Source organism: Triturus cristatus, chromosome 10, assembly GCF_964204655.1.
Source record: "Triturus cristatus chromosome 10, aTriCri1.1, whole genome shotgun sequence".
In the NCBI taxonomy this organism is placed as follows: Eukaryota; Metazoa; Chordata; class Amphibia; order Caudata; family Salamandridae; genus Triturus; species Triturus cristatus.
In genome coordinates this window covers 1089566629-1089577175 of record NC_140593.1, presented here as the reverse complement: position 1 = coordinate 1089577175, position 10547 = coordinate 1089566629, and positions in this window count along the sequence as shown.

Sequence of the window (10547 nt, the reverse complement as noted above, 5' to 3'; positions counted from 1 at the left end):
CTCCCCAAGACGATCCAAAATAACCTTCTTTATGTCAGCATATGATGAAGTCCCATCGGCGTTAGCTACTTGATAAGGAGCTTGGGCTTCATTAATTAACAGAGGGACTAGATAGAAAGGCCACTTTTCCACCGGCCATGAACTAGCCTTTTTGAAATTCAGAAAAAATGAAATTGATTTTCTCCTGCTACATACTTTTGTAAGGACACCATTGGACAAGGTGCCTTTACTCCTCTGCCTTGAGCTATCCCAAAAACTAGCTGGATTTGGCTCTCTGACATTATGGTCATGTTTTCGCCTTGAGCCCTTATAGCATTGCTGAAGAGTGTGTGATGTATGCCTGGGATATGTGCTTCTCAAGGGCTCACTCAAACTCCCTCTAATCCACATGTTGCTGGTTCTGATCCTCTTGTAGCTGGTATATCATATTCTCCATCTTCTATCAGATGTCAGATTGCCCGCATTCTCCACCACTTGTGATATCCTGACTTCCCTGGATTATAATGAAAGGTCAACAGAGCAATTTTATGTCCATACGAAATCATTTATTTGCTTAGACATAGCTTTGTAATAGGTAAGATACATAGGATTAATTGTTTTCTCCCTTTCCTTCACAGGTCTGGAATCAGGAGACTTCCCTGCCGGTCCCTCAAGAGAAAAGTAGAGCAAAAAGGCAGGAAAGTTACCTACTCTCTATGTTTTGCACCAGCACCTACACCGTGTGTGGTAGCCCCCTTACTCTGGGCAAAAAAAGAATAGTGCTCAATTGGTGAAAAAGGGGAAAGAAAATGGTTTGCCAAAGAGCTTCCAGTTGTAAAGTGTTGCCTGTGTATGCACCAATAGTCACTATCAGGTGAGATAGCAAAAGAACAAGGAGTAACCACAACCGTAATTACATTTGGCCCACAGTCACCCCTTCTTTAATGTTGCCTGCCCGTTTTCCCCAAGCCTTGACCCTGTCTCGCACTTGCACAAGCCACGCTCCTCCTGGAGTGTGACTGGGTTCGTCCTCAGGAAGCGGGATACAGCCTTACCCTCTAACGCGGCTGGTTTCCTCGCCAATGGCTTGGATACACCAACTCGTCTCCACCTGGTCCCGAAGACGCGGTACCCGTCCTAGTTACTTGACGAGTTGCTATGACTTTCATATTTTTGTCTCTCTGTCGATGTTCTCTGGGGGTCTCCTCGATATGCTGGCTCTTCGCGACTCCTCCCCTTCCAATGACACACTGCCCAGATATCCAGGTGTCTTTATATATTCACCCTGACTCCCATCCCAAATATCAAGTCCTGCCTTTTCAGTTTCGGCAGAGTCGTCCGTACAGGCGCAGGGGTCAGCCTGTAGAAGGAAGGTGACCATAGGTGAATAGGACTCCCAGTCACACAGTGTGAGTAAATCTTTTAGCATGAAATACATTTTTCTTTTTTGAGGTCGAGCTGGTAAGCAGTGCTGTTGCTTGGTTAACTATTGTATCAACAAAAAAAAATGTAAAAAAGGGCTTTTATCCCGCCCATTATTTACTATTCGTTGGCATCATTTTCACTCTTCTTTGCTGCCTTCTAATTTGTCAATGTCACTTTCTGCATCACTTCCTTTCTTCCTGTGGCGCAGGAACCAAGTACAGATTGATTTAGCTTAATTAGTGTACATCCGCTGCTCACACTGTCATTGGTACTATAAGTAGGCCACACTCTTGCCTACTGTGTATCCTTTTGACAAATGTATGTTTGGCCAACCAATGCGCTAAAAGCAGCCCACACAAAGATCTATATGGTGGTGGTGTGTTTATTTTACTTGAGGAATGATGCACATGGATAAGTGTTTGAATGTTGCACAGATGTATATTCAATCAGATTCCATTAATGGGTCTGGTGTTGAATTTTGGGAATATTAGATATGCCCTAGTTGCTGAATATTGTGCATATATTAATCTAGGTGACTGGTAATATGTGAATGTTGCAAAATGTGCATTTATTCTACATGATGGTTTCAGTGAATTCTGTACATACATGACTGTATGTAGCCCATCGTCACTCATCCCAAATTCCAAGGTATCAGGTTTATCATTTACCTAGATGACATTATTTTAATGTGCCAAAACGTACATACTGTCCAATCACAAGTGCACCGCACTTGTTCCCTTTTTCAGATCTGGGTTTTCTCATTATCACAGACAAATCCATTACGATCCCTTCACATCGGATGGATTTCTTAGGTATCTTGATAAATTCATGGGGATTGTAAAATATGCATGTTGTAGATCCAACTGCACCATCCAATCTTATTGGAGCAACAAGTCCCTGAGGTGGTTTATTGTCTCCATCTTGAAATTACGGTAAACTACAAAGTGGTTGAAATGTTTGAGATTGCTAACCGGTCTCATCGATTTGTTTTTCTTTTGCGTCTAGAAAAGGGAACTGAAGAGACCTAAATTACCTGGTTTTGTGAAAGCAGAATCAGAAGCACCAGAACCACAAGAACCGCCACCACAAGAACCACCACTGCCAGAACCACCACCACACTTAAAGCAAAATGAATAATAAGGTTCATAATACTTCAGTTCTTCAGTAAAATGACAATTTAAATATGGTGTCAGTTTTAGTTGCTTGGACCGCCGGGCCTCCAGGTGGGGCTTAGGTTTGATGGCTTTATAGTCATTTAGAACCATCCAGGCAGAGATCTGTCTGATAGTGCCTCTTTGTCCTTAGCTGCAGAGATTTTATTAATTACGCCATTTATCATTTAAAAAAAAATGATTCTTGTGGAAGGATCGTTTCCCATAATGAACACCCAAGTCGTCGATAGCATAGTCTAGATACCGGCGAGCTAGTGCATTTTTGCTTGTTTGGCCTTCGTGCCAGAGGGCTTTACACAGTTGGTTGGCTGACAAGAAGAGTACTCTTTTCCATATCTTAATGTATGCCCCATTTCTGGAAATTTATTGGCTTACTAGGCCAAACTCAAGTCTTATTTGGGCCGGAAAGGCATTTGATGGAAGGTGGAAAAGTGATCGGAATATTTTAGTAATAATTGAGTTAAAGGCTGTTACATCTTTGCTTGTAACACCTCACTTCCATAGGTTAGGCTCAGCCTTAGTTTTGCTGCTATCACCTTTAGCAATGGCATGAAGGTTGGACCATCCAAGGATCGCTGTAGCATTTGAAATGACAGAGTTAGTGAGTTACCCTTCCTTTTTAGCTTCTGCCTGTGTTGGTGGAAGGAGCCTTTATCACCAAATACTACTCCAAGGTATCTATAGGCTTTCTGCGAGCCAACATGTGGTGGCACTTGGGTCAAAATCTCATTTTCCGTCACAAGTTCTCTCAATGTCACAAAGAGATAGCAGATAGTCATCCAATAAACATTCTTTGACTTCATGTGGCCAAAGTACCCTAACACATACTGGTTTAATTTGATCCTTGACTACTGGTACGAGTCTTGGAGCACCCGAATTGCTATTTAAGGTGGGTCAATTCCCTTTTTGCTCTTTTTTAGTTTTCTCTCCTGCTTCTGAACCAAACAGCAGAAAAAAGAATCTGAAGATTGCAGCTACAGCACTCTGGGCTGAAGCTCAACGTTACAGTGAAGCTATTTTAATTCTGCCTACAGTGGATGTCCACAAGAAAAATTTGTTTTTAATTGAACTTTATACTATTTCCAGACCAAAACACTAGATGGAGGAATAATGTACACCATGTAAAATTGCCCTGTATAATTTATTGTGCCTGATCTGTGAAGATTGTCTCCATACTACGGTGACGCACTCCCTGAATATTTTAAGGAACTAGCCCTTAGAGGTAGCAGTAGATCCCACTGCTGTGCTCAGAAAGCAGGTAAATAACAAATTTAGATCAGTTTGTCAGAAACCACGCCATATTATTCTATGATTTTTATTTTTTTGAATTCTGTTTATTAAGTTCAGGGCAGATTAACAAAGTCATACAGATTGAGAAATTGTCACCAGCTGATCGATATAAATTCCATTGCTTTATGCACGTCAGTAATACAGTTAGTACAATGAATAACCAATATATTAACAGAAATCCCCTGCTTCCCCCACCACCCCCCGCACTCTGAATCCTCATCAGCTGCTGAGAGGGGTGGGTTACAAATATATCCTCTATACCATGCTCCCCAAACTCTCCCCCATTTTTGGGGGCATCCCCAATTGACATATGTCACCTTCTCTGCCACCATGTCTCCATCCATATCTTTACACCAATCACGGAGCCTTGGCAAGTTCCGTGAACCCCACAGTCTGGCTATATTGCGTTTGGCAAACAGTATTCCGAGGGTCGCCCAATCCCGTGCTGCGTGGTTAAGATCGGTGGGCTCCCATATGTTTAATAGACATTGTTTGGGGTCTGGTACCAGTGAGACTTTCCCTACTTGAGATATAGTTCTTATTACCGCTGTCCAGTAGGGCATTATCCGCGGACATTGCCACATGATGTGGTAGAACGTACCCCCCTCCCCGCAATCCCTCAGAGCGGACTCGTGGCACTCCCTATTTTTTGTAGGATCACTCTGGTATAGTACGTGCGATGTAGTATCTTAAGTTGTACCAATCTCAGTCGTGAGGGTATTGCTACTTCACGCGGAGACGAGAGTGCCTCTTGCCAGTCATCGAGGTCCCCCAGTTCAGTAACCCACTTTTGCCGTAGCGCTTGCATTGGATCAGGTAAATTGTTAACGAGTTTACGGTAGGTGAGAGAGGTGGCCCTTTTCTTCATGTAGTCGGTCAGTAACCTATCCTCCAAGGGGGAGGCCTCCAGTAATACGGCGCCAGGTGGTATAACTGCCCTGAGTGCGTGCCTGATCTGCATGTATCTGAATTTTTCAGAGGGTGCCAACTCGTACTGTTTCTGCAAGTGTGTAAAAGTAGCCATCTCACACTTAATCCATAAGTCGCCCACCGTAGAGATGCCTATGGCGTCCCATCTGTGGAAACTGTAGGAAGTGCCTCTGAATATACTGTTCCCAAATAGGTACAGTGTGTACAGAGTCCACCGTCCCCAGAGGTTTGGCAGAGGCTAAAGTTAGATATAACCTTACTCTATAAAGTGGTAGCTTGGTCGAGCAGTAAGGCAGTATCAGAGGACAGTGTAAAGCATTTGTTGTACACAGTCAGCAAATTGTCTCACACACTCAAGAACTGAACTCTAGGCCAATGGTTTGTATATAAAAATATATGGTTGTTTTCTTTTAGAACCAACAATTGGTATCAAAATATACTTTCTCAGAATTTAAAGTTTAGTTAAATACTTTGCAATAGGCAATTGACTTTTGAATGCAATAGTTACAGTTTGTTGCAATAGGCAACACAATTTTAAACATAATAATACATTGAGCTCAATGGGAATTTTAAGTTAAATGCAATTGCTTACTTTCAGGATTACTTTTCTAACTCCAGGACTGGATCCTAGATTCAGTCCTGGGACAGTTCTTGGAAACAAGTGAGTAAATACGTTTTAGTTACTGTTGTGATTTTTAAGCAATATTTTGGTATTTTAAAAGTTGACAACCGTTGTGGTGGATGTTGATGTTATATACCTGTTGAAAGTAACTGGCTAGTTTATTCACTATTCCCTGAGGGTCGGTTACTAATTCGCCATCCTCTGCCCGTATGTGTGCGATCCACCTACTAGCCCGCTCTTTCTTATCGAGCCAGGCCAGAAGTTTTCCTGCCTTATCCCCGAATTTCATATATCTTATGTTGCGTGGTCTGCAGCCTGGTCCTAGCCGCTTCTTTTAGATATTCCCTGTACTCCTGCTGCTTAAGACGGAGGGATTGGGCTGATCCCGTCGTCAGGTTTTAGGTATGGTGTTCCTTAGCTTGGTGTAATTCTAACTCAATGGTCCTCAGCTTTTTCTGCTTTTCGTGTTTATGACCTGTTAAGGAGGTAATAGCTTGGCCACGAATAACTGTTTTATAGGCCTCCCAGACGGTGGTCGGAGACGGAACGGATGATACATTTTCCAGGAAATAATGTTGTGTTGTGTCAGTGATGTCTTTGAGAATTTTGGGATTGTGCAAATAGCCGGGGTATATGGGATAGATGCGACATTGAACCTTGTGCTTATATGTGTACGTTAGCAATACTGGGGAGTGATCCGAGATTCCCCTGGGCAGAGTCTCAATATCTACTATATTGTGTAAACTGTCTGCCGATGTTAAAAAATAATCTATCCTTGAGAGGCTATTGTGCACCCCCGAGTGGAAGGTAAATTGTCGTGTCGAGGGGTGACTGTATCGCCAAGCATCTGTGAGACCAAGTGCTTCTATAAATCCCGCAAGTCGGGAGAGTACATTACTCTGGGCTTTAGGGGGATGTCAATCTAGGGCACCGCAGATAGTGGCATTGAAATCCCCCTGATTAAAAGTTCCCCCTCTGGAAGGGCGAGCAAAAAATCACTAAGTGCTGGGATGGCCACTGGGTGGAGTGCTGGAGGGATATATACCGTCACTATATTAAAGGGCCGTCCTTCCCATTGACACGCAATAGCTGCAAAGCGGCCCTAGTCATCTGTCCATGTCCGTTTGATTATCAGCGGAATTTGCTTTCGCACCAGAATACCTACTCCCCGCGACCCAGAGGAAAACTCAGAGTGCATTACCATTTTAAATCCCCGCCGGTCCACAGCTTTACAAGAGGAGCCCGTCAAGTGTGTTTCCTGGAGTAGGGCTATCACAGGTGCGTGGTGTTTCAGATATTGTAGAACCAGTCCTCTTTTGATCTTATTGCCCAGCCCATGGACATTCCACGTAACCAGCGTAAGGGGAGCAAGTGGCGACAGGGGAGGTGCTGGTGACTCAGGTCTCTGTTGAGTCCATACTACTGTGTCTGTCATAGCCTGTACGTGTAAGAATGGCGACGTATCGACAATATCTCAGATGAGCAATGCATAAAGAAAAAAAAACGTTCAACCAAAGGCCTTAAGAAATCTGTAAACAAAAAATTACAAAAAACAATGAACAAACCCCGATACCATAGTGTGGAGGTGAGAGAGATCGTCCGTAGTCCCTGAAGACCTCCCCTGCTTCTTTGTAATTAGTGGCTGTGTCCTCCTCTGTGGTTTAGTAGGAGATTTCGCGTTCTTGGTGTTTATGGAGTCATCTCATGGAGTTATATGTGTCCCTTTAGCCGGTTTCAAGAGTTCTCCTCCACAGCTCTGATGGCTGAATAATACTGTTTGGGCGTCAGACGATTCAGTCGATAAGTCAGTAAGTTCCGCCAGGCCATCAGAACCAGTCCATCTCTGCATTTAAGTTGCGTTCATTGTCTTCCATAGGTGTTCAGCAGTTTGTCCCGTCGCATTCACCTATCCCCGGTCCATCTCTCACTTCATTCCCAACACGTTGTCCGTTGCCTCCTCCAGGGCGATCTGGTTGTGAGACCCGGCGCCAACCCTCCAACCATTCCTGTGCGTCCTCGGGTGTCAGAAAAAAACATGCTTTACCGTCGGCCTCCACTCTCAGCCTCGCGGGGAACAGCATTGAGGTCTCGGAAAGCCTTTTTGACTTCGAGGAAGTCACGGCGTTGATTCGTGACTGTCGCAGTATAGTCCGGGAAGATGGTAACCGTACTATTGTCGAGACGCAATGGAGAGGCGGCACGTGCCGCTTGTAAAATCACATCCCGGTCTCTGTAGTTAAAAATATGGGCCAGAATGTTTCGTGGAGGGGCCCCCGGTCTCAGTTTTCCTCCGGGGACCCGGTGTGCCCTTTCCACGGAAAAGTAGTTGTAGAGGCCACTTGGCTGGAGATGATTTTTGATGAGATCTTTGACAAAAAGGTCGAGGGCTGGGCCACCTGTCTGTTCCGGCACACCTATGAGGCGGATGTTGTTGCGCCTCGATCGTTCACCTGGTCTTCCAGCTTAGCGGACAGCAACATGTTATCCGCCTGGAGCTGGCGTACTTGTTTCTTGAGAATGGCAGTGTCACTCACCAGAGTTGTTACTGTGGTTTCCACCTCCGATACTCTGGCGGACATTTTGTTAAGGTCTGCTCGGATTAGTGAAAGTTCCACTGAAAGGGTCCCTATACGAGAGTCCAGGGCTGTGTGCACGTTATTAAATATGCTACATACACAGTGAGAACAGTGGCAGGGTATAAGATGGTGCACCAATTACTTGTGTTCTTGTACAATATCTAATACATATTAGTTATTTCAACCAGTAGTGGTCCTACAAATGCCCACCTCCCGAAACCAGCCACCAATTTGGTTTCAAATATAAAACAGATATACAGAAAGCCCTGTATACGCCGGACCTGTGTATGCAAGAGGAGTCTCCACGCTGAATAGGGGTAGCGATTGAGCGCCGCCATTACTGTCTATTACTCGAGGTCCTTGGACTTACCATGGGTGTGGACTCAAACACATAGAAGGACAACCTTTTGATTTTGAAAGATTAGGCGATTGAGCGCATTCACTTATTGGTGTGGTAGTAGGACCCGCTGAATTGGAAAGAGGAACGTGGACCAGAATATATACCTACAGTAACTCTGATACTAAATTATAAAAGTGTATATCCTAAAATTTGAAAGTGTGTAGAATGGGTATCGGGAAACTCCGAGCCGAAGACTCTGCGAAACATTATAGTTGCCCTGAAGAAGCCTGAAAGGGTGAAACGCGTTGGCTGTTTTGCTGCTATACATACAAAACTGAAATAAAAAAAGACCAAGAACATTTCCAGATACAGAAATCATTTATTCTGTCATCGTCTGTGATGAATGAAAGAGATTAACTCTTCGGTCATTATAGCATTGCCTCTCCCTTCTTACTGTATATCCACGTTATTCAATGTGGTCATAATGTCCTGTAATGTGACTTTGTTCATTTCTGTGGCCTTAGAGCTTGGTGCAGATGCAGAGTCTTGGCTCGCAGGATCGGGCTGCGATTTAGTGTAGGCATATTTTTCGAGTTTCGCCTGATTCGGGCCCTTCAGATTTCTACTGCTCATCTCTGCGGTGAGGGCGGTTACGTGTTGTGGCTAGGGTCCGGGGTGGTACTCGCCGCCGCCTGCCAGTGGGCTATCGTAGCTCACGCGGCCTGTCGGGTTTCGCACCTCTTTCCCGCTGGCTTTGCATTTCCCCACTCACTCAGTCAGTGGCACTGCTGGCAAGGATCACCGCAGAGGCAGACGCTCAGTGAGGGGGCTTAATTCTCCTGCTTAGCGAAAAGTTGCCAGTAACTGTGACTCCCCTTCTGCCCGCCAATACAGTGCCGTCAATATCTCTGTGCCACACCCCACCGATGTGTAGTGCCCGTAGTCTTACCCCCGATCAACTGGAGCGGGGACGTTCCTGAGGTGGAGGGGGTCACACTCCACACCTGCATGCTGTCTCCCAATGACGCTGTCTGGAGCCCACGATGAGTTTTCCCCAGACTAGTGCCGACTGCGTAGGGGCTCCGGAGCGTTGCCTGCGCCTTTGTTGCAATCCTCTTCCAGGCGTGGGCGTCCCCCAGTGATGCGCTCCACTGTCCGTTGATTGTCGCGCAGTGGCTGTGTTGGAGCCCTGCCGGCCCGCCCTCGTCCTGGCCTCACGCCTTGCCGTGAGCGCTGGGCCGCTGTGGATGCCACGGCTGGCTCTGTGCAAACTTTACTCCCCAGTTCACCGCGCCGGGTTAGGCCCCATTTCTTCTGCGTGTCGCTGTCGCCTCAGGGAGTAATCGATCGACTTCGGACCAAGAACGCCGAATGCACGGGGTCTTCCGACACTACGTGCTGTAATGAGGAGGCAAAAAAGCAGCTGGATAAGTGTATGGATTTACCGGGATGGGTTGTGGACCACAGAGACTCCCTAGGCTGCGGCCATGTTCTTCGGCTGCTAGCCACTCCCTATTCTATGATTTTTAACATCTGAGGGAAGATGATCCTTGCAGTAAGAATAAATACTTCCAGTCACCCCTGACCGCCTGCCAGCTAGTATCTTATTCTATAACGCATAGGGTTACTTAATTCACATGATAATGGAGCCTTCTCGGGCTTTGGGTGAAATAAGATTATGGCCTCTCCCTAGCCTGGACACATTTCCTAACCTGCCAAATCACATTATTTATCCACTCAAGCCCAGGAGCAAAAATACTCAAATAATTCTAACAGAACTCAGCCGCAAGCCTAATTCCACCTGGAATATCACCAAAGCACAAATAACCCACAACTACAAAATGTTCTATATATCTACAGGTTTATTTAGTGCTTTGCTGGACCAGCTTCATCATGCAATTTAGTGACACAAGGTCATTAGTCAAACTTTCCAAACCAATCTGTTGCTTAGGCAGCAGTTTCACGTTATTGCCCAGTTTTTCCAGGGAGCCATGGCCCAAATTAAGATTACCTTTGAGTTCCTTAACCTTAAGGAAATGTATCATAAAAAGTATTTCATCACTCCATAAGAGCTCTGTACAAATGTATCTCCTATTAACATTATGTTCTCCCAACCAGTGACCATAACTTCACAGAGGTTGAATAAATCAGCAATGGTCTGCCTCACCTTTGCTCTGAAAGGGCATCAAACAGAGGTCTGATCTGCAATCATC